A 13038-nucleotide genomic window follows, 5' to 3' on the forward strand; every position below is an offset into this window, starting at 1 on the left:
ACTGATAGCACTTGAATGTCCTTTATAACAATATTACAAGTTTCTTTTCTGTACAATAGTAAGTTTGAATAAATTAGATTGTTATCCTTTTCGCACAGTTATTATTCATTCTTAATTTTATTGGTTATAGCGCTAACCGCATGGGTCAGTTCTTATGTAGACAAGGTTGTATTCACTGATTTGATGTATCAATAAGCGTGTAAGTGAGGTAGGTATAAAGATCTCCATATAAAAAGATACAATGGGGTTATTAAAAACAGGCTAGCTAAACTTATGCAGGAACGAGAGAAGGGTCAGTAAAGAAACAGTGGCCAAAATTGTTGCCTCTGGTTCTTTACAGCATCAGGAATACCCCTACTTGTAAGTCAGAGAACTTGAGCCCTTATGAAATTTTGTTTGGGGGCCCACCTAAGACAGGATTGTATTTTCCACACCAGACTGCTGTAATGTATAATGATCTTGTTTCTTATGTAATTACTTTACATAAAACAACTAACCGTTATGCACAAGCTTGTTTTTGATTCAATTCCAGATCAAGTAACTGGAACACATGATTTACAGCCAGGTGATTGGGTCCTAGTGAAAGAACATGTGAAGGTGCCCTTGGGACCAAATTGAAGGAACCTACCAAGTACTCCTGACAACTGCCGAAGCTGTAAAGTTGGAAGGAAAGCAGACGTGAGTACATGCCAGCCATTGCAAGAAAGTACAGCCAACGGTAAAAGATGAGTAAAATGCTGCTATGCCTTTACTTGATCTTAACAGTCAAGGCTATAGAGGAAAACCATCTGTACAAATTACACATGATGGCGGGCATAAGGGGTAACTTGAGTAATTGCTGGATCTGTTCACATAGGCCAGACAGTTCAAAAGGTATACACCTAGTACCCATTCCCATTAATTTAACCACCTGGAAAACTGTATCCCTATGGGCAAAGCCAGGCATTGGCCTTAGCCAGGCCCCAGAAGTTAAACTCATTTACCTTCACTCTGATTTTAAACAATACATGGCTGCCCACATACCAGTATGTCTAGAAATGCCACAAATGTTTTACTTTTCTAAAAAAATCACCTTGCTTTAAATATATCCGAAGGCCTTTGGGAATATCCCCTTGCACAGCACAGGCAAGAGGTATATAATGTGACATCAGAATAGAAAATATGACAAACCCAGATTACATCCTGTTTAGAGATGGTAAATTCATTAAGGCATTAGAATGGTTTTTAGCCTCCGGGGACTGCACAGGAATAACACATACACTCAAAAACTATAGATCTCAGGTTGTCCATATATCTCCTATTGCATCCTCATGGGGTTATACTCAACCTGAAGTGGATCATTTCCCCAGTTCGATCAGAATCAGTTTTGTCTAATCTATGCTCGAATGTGGCAATATACTAGGGTGGGAAACGTTTCTGCAGCCAAATGTTAAAATTATCAGACCTATGAGTATGTACGCTGCCCTGGTCATAGACTTTTTACACCATATGTACTAATAGACCCTTACCACCTTATCTGTGGTCAAAAGGCTTATAGGTGGATACCTCCCCATAGTTATGGTACCTGCTATATTGGGACAGTAGCTCCATCCCTTTTTGTGGTCTAGGAAAATGACATTAGGATATACAAAAGTAGTAATGAATCATTTAGAGGACTACCATCAACCCGTGCCTGCACGGGTTGATGATATATTTAATATTGGAGACAAGATATGGGCATGGTTTCCAGCAATGTTTGGGGAGGTATAAATATGATCAATAAAATGGAAAATGCTTTTAATAATTATTGTACATTAGTTGACCAGATGTTTAATGAAACTGAGAGTGCGGTCAATTAAATAGCGGCAGACCTAAGATTACTACACAAGCGTACCCTGCAAACTAAATTGGCCTTAGACTATCTGTTGGCTAAGGAAGGAGGTCTATGTGTGCTCGCAAATGATACTGCTTGTTGTTCCTGGTTTGAAGATCCTGGCATACAAGACATGATAGGAGCCCATCTCCAGAAGATAGAGAAGCTGAGGAAACAAGCCATTGATCTCAACACACCTGAAAAGGGTAGTAATTGGAATCCATTTGGTAATTGGAACATTGGTGGGTGGATGGGCTTATTGATTCAACAAATTAGTTTTTTCCTAGCGGGAATCATTGTTATTGGATTACTTGCTTATTTGTTTTTCAGGTGTGCTAAATGTGGAATACAAAAGATTACTACAATGACAGTTAGAACTCAGGGAGATGACCCCAAGGAAGAGATAGTGTTATCAGATAGTTATCAGATCTTAGTCAGATTAGCTGATTCGTATGAGAGACTAGCACTTTAAGAATTGGTAATACACTTTCTTTTCTTTCCCTAGATGTCCCCCTTTTTTTTTACTTGTGTTTCAATCCCTGGGAAATCAAAACTACTGGAAATGTGGGAGACACAAACTACTGATAAGAACCCAAAAAGCTGCTCAAAATTACTTCCTTATCAAAACCAGTCTGAACCGACCACATACTGCTGAAATGTCTTTTGTATACACCCATTTAACTGTTCCCTTGCTACTAAGAATATATGGACATTGACTGGACTAAACTATACAATCACACCTATGTCACGCCTAGAATACACTTAACACACACCCATATTTTATGCATATTCATACATAAAAAAAATCGTATAAACCTATAGAAGTAAGCTCAGAAACACTTTCACTTGCTTATAGTATTCGAGAACTGTGTTGTATTTCTCCACTGCAGTGTATGAATTAAAAGCACCTCATTTTTTTAAGATTTGGACTCACTGTCTCATCAGAAAAAGGTCTTGATTTGAAGACTCCCAAATTGGATTTAACAACAACAAGATACCCTCTCTGCTACCATTGTTTATACAGGTGTTCTGGTCAACTATAGCTCTAGCTTAAGTTTTTGCTATTTTTGACATCAGTGTAATGGGGCAGAGAAGGATATGCCCAAATGGGATTGGCTTCTTAAAACTTTCCACATAAAAGCCAAGAACACAAACTCAGATTAGGACTTTGTAATGACGTGACACCAAGGAAGATCTCTGCCCGAATCTGGAGACGATTTTCGCCCGATCTCCTGCAATCGTCAAATAGTCCTCATTGCCAAGGAGATTGTGAAGTTTCTATTAGCGGAGCTAAGTAACCTTTTCATGTATTCTTATTGTATACAGACCATAGTTTAGCTAGGAAGTAGGTAGCATTTTTTCTTGTTATAGGTATATCTGTCAGCTTTGCATTATATTGCTAATATTGTAATAGTTTTGATGGTAAAGCATTTTGTGTTTAGTAAAAGCACATTGATATACCACAGAGGTCCAAGTTTCCTTAGTTTTACTGCAAGAACCCTTAATAGATAGACGCAAGCATTACAGCGTTCTGATGCTTTATTTGGCCTACTTTAACTTTTGCTTCTTTGGCTTTTAAAGTAGGGTGATCACAAGTCCCTGGTTTCTAGGGAGAGTGCCCGATTTTAGGACCCCTGTTTTTTAGGGTGTCCTCATTTTAATTAGAAAATGTGTGCACCTTATTCTAAAGTAGAGATGTGCACAACGGAAAAATTTGTTTAGTTTCATTTTGCATTTCTTCGTTAAGTTAATGTTACATAATATTCGTTATGTTAGAATAATTCACTATCTGAATTTGTTTAGTATATTCGGATTCGTTTCATATATTTGTTATTTTCAATTCAAATTCAAACTCAAAAATGAATTTGAATTAAGAATGAAAACATATTGCAATAAATTCAGTATGGTGTAAACATAAATAAGCTTCTTCCCCTGAAGAAGTCACGTTATGTGACGTAACGCATAGGGTATGGCCATAAGACGTAGCAGACCGGAAGTGATGTGAGAGGAGATAACGTCGATGTTTTTACCATTTGAAGCGCTTTTTACTGTGCTTGGATATAAGCAGATTTTAATACTTTTAATAAATTGGTTTGGAAATATAATGCACCATTAGATGCTTGTCTGTTCACTTCACCCCCATACATGAGCCTGGATCTTCTGCGTGAGGATTTGCAGAGGAGTCCCCAGCAGGAGGGAACAGCTTGTGCCCATTAGCATTCAAGGCTTATATTCTGTGGATATGAGGTGAGAGCTCTGAGAGCACTGAGGTGTTGGTGGTGGTGCATAGAATCTCTAGAAACTATATTAACCTCCCTGGCGGTATGATTATTTCATATTTTTTATGCTGAAAGCGGTACAATTATTTTGCATGGAAATTTGGCGTTTTATATTGTAGGCCTGTAATTCTTAGGAAAACTCACTTAAATCTGTCCAAACCAGAGTCTAGTAGACATCTCGGTTATGATAAAGTTTGAAACACGAAATCATAAATTATACTATAATAAATAACTATAAAGAATTATACCAAATAATATAATAATAAAAATTATTCAATAATGTAATCAAATCAAAAACACTAAAATTTGCTCAGTTGCAGAATTGACACTGTCATTACTTTTCAGTGTTTGATGACGGATCTCCCCACAAATCACTATCGCTCAATTCTGCGAGTGATTCTAATTTATTATCGCTGTTTTCTAGCTGATCTAAAACCCCTTTTGATGTAAAGGAAGGGACGGTTTTGGTTGCTATGGACATTCTCCAGTTTCCAGGCAGAAAGAACCGTTTTTATAATATAAAACTGCATGCAGGGCCCTGGAGAAACCACTAGGGGCAAAAGGGAGGTGAATAATTTCACACAGTAATGTAATCTGTAAGATTACATTATACTGTATGTATTGTGTGCATTTAACTTTTTGAATTTGGCGCCGTTCTCTGTCCCCGTGCGTCACAACACTTGCAGGGAATAGAGTTGGCTCCGTGATGAATCGAGCGGGGGACGAGCCGCTCACACTGTGGGGAGACATCGCAGGATCCAGGGGACAAGGTAAGTAAGCTCTTCCTGGATCCTGCGATGCGATCCCGAGCCTGGCTCGGGGTTAACGCTTTTGGTTCTGAAATTCCACCCTGAGCCACACTCGGGAATACCACCAGGGAGGTTAAGGAATATGTTGGATCTGTATTTTGAAGGACTGCACATTGATCACATTGCTGTTATATGGATTTAAACCTCAATTGGACTTTATCGCTGTCACTAATAGATTGTAAATTGATTATTTTAAGAATATTGATTTTCAGTTACCATTGCAAGATTCTAGTTTATTTTTATCACATAGTTTATTTATATATAGAGGATGGAATAGTGCAAAATAATTTAATTATATAGGCATGTGTATTTGTGAATTCACTAGGTTTTGCAGCAATTCTTGGTATCCAATTAGGAGTTATTAATCTCACATAGTAGCGCATAGGATCACTACACTATATTCAGTAAGGTGTAAATTTGAAATTAGGTTATAATTCCTACTTAGGCTGCTTTATAAAATATAATAGAAAAGAAAATAGAATAGAATAAAACAGAACAGAATTAAGGAAAAAAAATAGAATAAAACAGAATAGAACAGAAAATATTTATTTATTTTATTTACTTATATAGCACCATCAATTTACACAGCGCTTTACATATACATTGTACATTCACATCAGTCCCTACCCTCAAGGAGCTTACAATCTAAGGCCCCTAACTCACATTCATATACTAGGGACAATGTAGACAGGATTCAATTAACCTACCAGCATGTCTTTGGAGTGTGGAAGGAAACCGGAGTACCTGGAGGAAACCCACGCAGGCACAGGGAGAACATGCAAACTCCAGGCAGGTAGTGTCGTGGTTGGGATTCGAACCAGCGACCCTTCTTACTGCTAGGTGAAAGTGCTACCCACTGCACCACTGTGCCGCCCACAATATTATATTCTATTCATTATCTTTTCTTTTTTCGAATGTGAATTAATTTTAGAATTCAAATTCATTTTCAAATTCAGATAATTTGTTTTATTATTATGTATTTTGGATTTGTTAAAATGTATTACTATTGTGATTTGGAAATTTGGATACCTCAGAATCCCTGAACCGTTTTTATAATATAAAACTGCATGCAGGGCCCTGGAGAAACCACTAGGGGCAAAAGGGAGGTGAATGTAATGTAAATGTATTACTATTGTGATTTAGAAATTTGGATACCTCAGAATGCCTGAATAATAAAATTTTTGGCCAAATTTCGATCCATAACGAAATGAATCACACTTGTCTATAACCCAATTGACCAGCGTGTCACACAAGCCCTACCTGTATGTTTAAAGATTGTGGCCCATGCTGAACTCCTAGCGCAGAAGACCACAGTTGTGCTGATAGGATCCAATCTATTTCTGATAGCACTATCAGTGCTATTGATTTCCTTGTATATTAAAATACTTTTTAACCCAGCAATTGTACACCTGACTTTGCTTTCATCTCAAGGCCAAACAACATGTGTTGGGCTGGTGGCCCTAAAATGAGATACTTCCCCATTTAGACCTCGGTTAGAGTTGGACCTGCACTATTAGTGATCGCTAATAGGCATTGTATAGCTGCCTGTGATCACAGAGTCTGGTGAAAAGAAGTTTTCCAGCATCAACTTCCTTTGCGGTCCCAAGATGTTATGTAGCCAAGTGCAGCTGCAAAAGTTAAAGCGGAATGTTAAGCCTGGTACAAACATACCAAAATTTGTCCAGTTACGAATTTCCACAGAAGTTTCAAGCAGTATGTACTGCTGTCTGTTCAATAGAAGCATTTGATCGATGCTTTATCGGTGTATTCTTACGGGAAGGGGGTTGCCCTTTTAGAATACAATAGCGTGGCAAGGGAGATCCCAGCATCAACATCGTTGGTATTGATGAAGGGATCTGTCATTTTTTTTTCCCGTTCAACTAGCTGGGTGAATAAAAAAAACTGTGTGTGTGTATACCCTTCTTTAGGGACTATTTGTAACAACACAGTATTTTATATTGGTGACTCCGTACCATTTTCACAGAACTGAAGTTATTTATATAATGGCAATTGTTTTTCTGACACTTGCTTTAGCAAACTAAATGTCACCCATTTTGGGTTTACATCTACTTTAACCACTTCGATACCAGGCACTTTCCCCCCTTCCTGCCCAAGCCAATTTTCAGCTTTCAGCACTGTCGGTTTTTAAATGACAGTTGCGTGGTCATGCTACACTGTACCCAAACAAAATTTTAATCATTTTGTTCCTACAAATAGAACTTTCTTTTGATGGTATTTGATCACCTCTGCGGTTTTTATTTTCTACTAAACAAAAAAAAAAAAAAAAAAAAAGAAGACAGAAAATTTGGTTAGTTTTTTTTTCGTTTCTGCTACACAACTTTGTAAATATGTAAGTTTTCTCCTTCACTGATGGGCACTGATGAGGCTGCACTGACGGGCAATGATGGGCATCGATGAGGTGGCACTGATGATGGGCACTAATATGAGGAACTGATGGGCACCGATAGGTGGCACTGATGGGCATTGGTAGGCAGCATTGATGGGCACTCATAGGTGGCACTGATGGGCACTTATAGATGGCAGTGATGGGCATCACTGATAAGGAGGCACTGGCAGACAGTGATGGGCTCATGGGTGGCATACCTGGTGGTCACAAGTGGTGGGCATCCCTGGTGGTCCTGGTGATGTCCCTGGTGGTCCTGGGTGGGCTTCCTTGGGGGGGGCTGTGCTGATAATCAATCAGCGCAGACCCGCCCTGTCAGAGGAGCAGCCGATCGGCTCTCCTCTACTAGTGTCTTACAGACACGAGTGAGGAAAAGCCGATGCACGGATTTTCCTGTTTACACCATGATCAGCTGTGATTGGACACAGCTGATCATGTGGTAAAGCTTCTCCGTCAGAAACGCTTTACCTAGATCAGAGTTGCGGTGTGTCAGACTGACACGCTGCACCACCGATGGCCGTGCTGCACGCCCCTGGGGGCACGAGCCAGCTCGTTATCCGGTTTACGTCATATGACTTCCGATCAGGCTAACTAAACCACTTTGCTGATGTCATATTGCTAAATGGCGGGCAGAAAGTGGTTAAGGCTGAACTTCGCGATAAGCAAATGTGTATTCCTTCTTGAATCTTGATGTGCTTTGTTTTCTTATTCCTTACAGACCTGTGTAGTAATGCAGTGTGAAACTTTCCCTCTGAGCAGGAGCTTCCTGTAATAAAGACCAATCACTGCTGTCCTCTCTCCTTGTGTATGGTGACTGATCTTGTATCTGCCCTCTACTGTTTTCTGCAGAGAGACGGTAGCGGGTGGAGCTGCTGGACCCCTTCCGCAGCTCTGCTCTCTGCACAGCACAATGATAGAGTCACAACTACTGGGGATTGGGCACACACAAAGTAGACTTTTATCCTTCGTGATTAACGAGGAATAGCTTTGAGCTGAACTCTAAGCTTATATAAAAGACACAAATTAATGCAGACCTGTATTCATAAATGTGCCCTTAATAGGTACCTGAATTTGACCTTGTATCAGCCTGTTACCATACAGCAGACTGGAAGTGGGGGAAGGAACACAAAGAGCAAATCAGTTGTTCTGCAGTGCTCATGTGCAAACATGGAACATGCTGATAGGAAGATAGAGCAGAGAGGCAGATAGGGAGGTCAGACTTCTGCCTCTCCTTTCACTGTCCAGTCACAGTCACAAGCAGGGCTTTTTTCTCAGAGAATAGGTGTTGGAACTTCCCCCTTCTGAGTCACTTCTTGTCTCCGCCCCCTACCCACCTCTGAGCACCGTCCCTTGGCTCCACCCTCTACCCACCTCCCTGCACCACCTTGTTTAGAGAATACAGAGCCAAGTATCATTATGTTGTGCTAAGTAATTTGTATGGAATTTAGTAATGATAACAAGAACAGCAGTCAAATAGCGCTCTTGCATCCTGCAGCAAAATACCCCCCCCAGCAACAATAGATTCCTCCAGCAACAACAAATCCCCCCAAAAACATAGGACCTCTACAACAAAATATCACCCCAGCAACCCCGGGCAGCAAGAATAGATCTCCCAGCAGTCAGCATCAATAGACTCTCCAGCAGCCAGGAACAATAGCCCCTCCCTCAACAGTAGATCCTTTCGAGTAACAATTGATCCCCAAGCAAAAATATATCCCCCACCAGCAACAATAAATCTCCCCAGTAACAATAGGCCACCACACAAAAAAAAGATCCCCTCCAGCAACAATCGTTCCCCCAGCAGCCATCATCAGTAGACCCTCCAGCACCCCTTGCCATTACATACATTCAGTGCTGGAAGTGACGGAACTCCGTTACCCCACATTCCCGCTGAAAAAAAGCCCTGGTCACAAGACTTAACTGCAATAGAGAAAAATCAGGCTTCCTGCTCTGCCAGACAGGGATGTGCTGAGCAACAGAGCTGTGTAAATTTTAACACTGGATAAATAGAAATACAAGTCCTTAGACAAATAATCCAGTTCCCATATATGTATGTATTTCACCTATGTATTTAGCTATGTGCCTGGAGTTCAGCTTGAAGCATATAATGGAATATAGAGGGTTAACTCATATGAGAGCCGCCCAGCACTGAATGGGTTTTGCCACGTTGGAGCCGTGTCAGTAATTCACAGGCTTCAGCACTGGCCATGGGGTAATGACATCCTGATTGCATGTCCTGGCTACAAGGGAGACATCAGAATGAATTTTTATACAGTGAAAGGAGGAGATGGCGCCTCTTGTCAGCACATCACAAATACAGGAACATAATCATAAATAACTTTCAGTTAATCTGGGGAAAACAAAGACGTGATTTCAAGGTGAATGAGAGACCACCAAGAATTGATTATTACTTCAGACATAAAAGTGACGAATATCATCCTGGTGTCACAGGCCAAAGTGAACATAAAGGTGTCTTACAGGGAACTAGATTATGAGTTCTTAATTCCTGCAAAAGAAATGTGATTAACGAAGTCCTGAGTGCAACAGTGATAGCGAGCAGAAGCTATTTTCAGATCACATCTCCAACATAGCTTGATGGAAAACAGAAGCCATTTAAGAATATTAACTGGCGATAAAAAAATTGATAGATGCGGACAATCCCGGAAACAGGTACATTTTATAAAGGAAACTTGCAGTGTATTTGGAGTAAGCACATATTTACAGTATATTTATTATTGTGATGTTTACAATAAAATTAAATTCCAGGCATATATAACAGCATTACATTTATTTTTAAGTGCAAGCTGGGCAAATACCTAAATATGTTCTAGTATTAGCGTCTTGCAGTCTACTAGATCAGAGCTCAGGGAGGGGGAGGGAGAAGCAGCACAAGGAGCCAGTCTGGTGTGCTGCAGTGCAAGGAGCATGCTGATAGTAGTTTAGTACCCTCTAGTGTTGCTGGGCTGCTACAATAGTTAGGTTTTCTGTAGTGTAGGTAAATTTCAGGCTTGGCTGACAGCCAAGGAGGACCTCGGTGGGTCTTGCGGCTCCTCCCCACATCAGATAACCCCCCCCCCCTCTCCTGGGGGGTTACCTTGCAGGCGCACTCCCGAGTCGATCATTCGGTGGCCATAGCCGCCGAATGTATGACTCGGCCCAGCCTCACAGCGCACGCTTCATTGGATTTGATTGACAGCAGCGGGAGCCAATGGCTGGGCTGCTATCAATCTATCCAATCGAGAGCCGAGAACCCCGGGCAGAGGGACAGCTCGTCCCCGCCGGGTGAAGTTCCAGGGCTCAGGTAAGTAAAACGGGGGGCTGGTCACTGCCAGGTGTTTTTTCACCTTAATGCATCCTAAAAAACACAAGGGTTTACAACCCCTTTAAGCCTGGTTTACCATCCTTCTTTTGCTGTCTGAGCTGTCAGTGATGAAAGCACACATCCCTGAGCATGGATTTCCGCGAAAGCACGTAATTAAGCTCCTACCCTCTGCATTAACATGAACTACCCCAACAAAGGCAATATCAGCCAACATTAGCCTGTGGGACATATACTGGCCACCCTTGTGCTATGAAGACAGAGATTTATGCTACCCTTTGATTAGAATGATTCATAACAGTCATATTGCTAACTGTCATGTGTATGAGCATGCTGACACCTTTGCAGACAAATCCCAGAGAAAAAAAAAAAAACAAAAAACTATTAACAGTTAATTTCTGTGTTTACCTGTAAGAGCTGGGGTCATCTGCTCAGTGCATAAACTTGCACACGCAAAAAAAAAAAAAAAAAAAAAAAAAAAAGCATGTTTTTGCCATAATCATTTACAGAATGATATTGTGGTGGCCACATTGTGATCTTTTATGCCCGCACCATGTGCCTGGACTATTAAAACATTGATATGGTCTTAACAAGCCACAAAAGACCTTTAAGCTAAGCACCACTAACCTCTGTAGCTGCAGGCACTGTAGATAAATTTTTACTCAGAGTCATAAAAAGGGTTCTGAAGTCTGGTTTCAGTGAATCTCTAAGCCTAAGTTCAGGTGTGTGGCAAGGTTCCCGCACGCCAAAAAGTGATCTGAGTTTGGGTGATCGAATCGCATTTCAGAGGTTTTGACAGGCAATAAGGTGTAAATCTACAGTATATGCTGCACCAACATGCCACTGGGGGATTTGTGGCATGTTCTTCTTTGTCTGAATGGGTTACGTTTGGCAGCAGTATTGCCCGCTGAATGTGATAGAGGATAGATTTCGCCATGGGCGCAAAGCGAAGCATCGTGACTGCAGTATGTGAACATTTCTGTCTGCTTACCGGGGGGGGGTAAGTTGGAGGGCACTGTGTTTTTACCCCCCCCCAAACAACAAGTGTAAACTAGCCCTACTAGCTTACAGCACCTGCTGCTTGTTTACATTAAAAGATTAGCAAGTTGCAAGGTCTCTGGTGCCAGGTAAAACAAGAAGAGGAGAGATGTGCTTTTCTTGTCTCTGTTTGAAAATTGCACCACAGTGCCTGCAACTACAGAGATCAGTGTAGGCCCTTATTAAGGAATTAGGAATATGTAAATAATTTAATGTCTGTAGTCCAAGCATAGATGCATTTTAACTAGAAGCAGCAACAACTTGAAGCAGCAAAAAAAAAAAAAAAGTCCTGATTTCCTACCTCTGATTACTCATCATGAATTAAAACTTCATTTCAATCTGCTCTGTCATTGCTGTGAGATCTTATGTGTGACAAATGTGCTTATGTTGATGCAAATTAAGGGTTATTACATCTTAAATGGGTCTATAACATCAGCTCCCCTTTTCCTCTCCACATCATCCTATCCGTATGAACAAGTCCTCAGGTGCTTGAAGCCCCAGCTTAATCATCCTGGATAAGATGGACATCTCAGGGTTATCAAGATCCAAATCACAGCTTTCCTCATGGGGGGCTCATCCCTGACCATGGGCCGCGGTGGAGCCAATGATTGGAATGCACACAAGACAGCTCATTAAGGATTTCATTAAGATGCTAATGTTTAGCGCTTCCTGGAAAAATGAGATTTTAGCTGTTCAATTATGTAATTAGAGTCACGGAATGAAGGAAAGAATTGCAAAGCAATTGTCTAATGGGAGAAACACAAACAGCTCACAATAACAATGCAAGCAAAACGTGTGAATTCCTGGGGTCCTAGAGACTCAAAGCTGTTATTATGCCTTAACTCTTGTTCAAAGCGTTTTTAATGTATGTTAACTCTGCTCTACAGATGTCTCCAAATGACATAGCACAACATCAAAACTTGCATGATTTTTGAAATATTTGCTGCCATAAAGTAATTAAAATACCCCATATAAGAATGATGGTTTTTGTTTAGATACTATTAATAACTCATTTAGGCCAATAAAAGGTTCAAGGCAGGTTATTGGGGCACCAGTCATCTGTGCAACCTCAGTTTCACAGGAACCAATCATATACTTTGTGATTTGACCAACTAGGGCTACACCATAGATTTTTGATTGTGTGAATGTTCAACTAAAATCAAATGCCACTAAATTACATTTAACAGAATAATTAATTGGTGGAATGATCAGACAGAGATGAACTGTAACTTGCATTGTACTAAAGAGGTGCAAAGTTAGGACCAATAATGTAAAACAGGCTCTGCATGTCAAAGAGAAAAATACAAAACAGATCATGAAAGCTGCACACACATGGA

General features: G+C 40.6%; 1 long non-coding RNA gene across 1 annotated transcript; it reads left to right on the top strand.

The window, feature by feature from the left end:
* The first annotated feature begins 527 nt into the window (after positions 1-527).
* On the top strand, positions 528-3313 carry LOC141134612 (uncharacterized). Its single transcript, XR_012243235.1, has 2 exons — positions 528-678; positions 2358-3313. It is a non-coding gene; the product is annotated as an uncharacterized lncRNA (long non-coding RNA).
* Positions 3314-13038: the final 9725 nt, after the last annotated feature.

Source organism: Aquarana catesbeiana, linkage group LG03, assembly GCF_042186555.1.
Source record: "Aquarana catesbeiana isolate 2022-GZ linkage group LG03, ASM4218655v1, whole genome shotgun sequence".
Taxonomy (NCBI): Eukaryota; Metazoa; Chordata; class Amphibia; order Anura; family Ranidae; genus Aquarana; species Aquarana catesbeiana.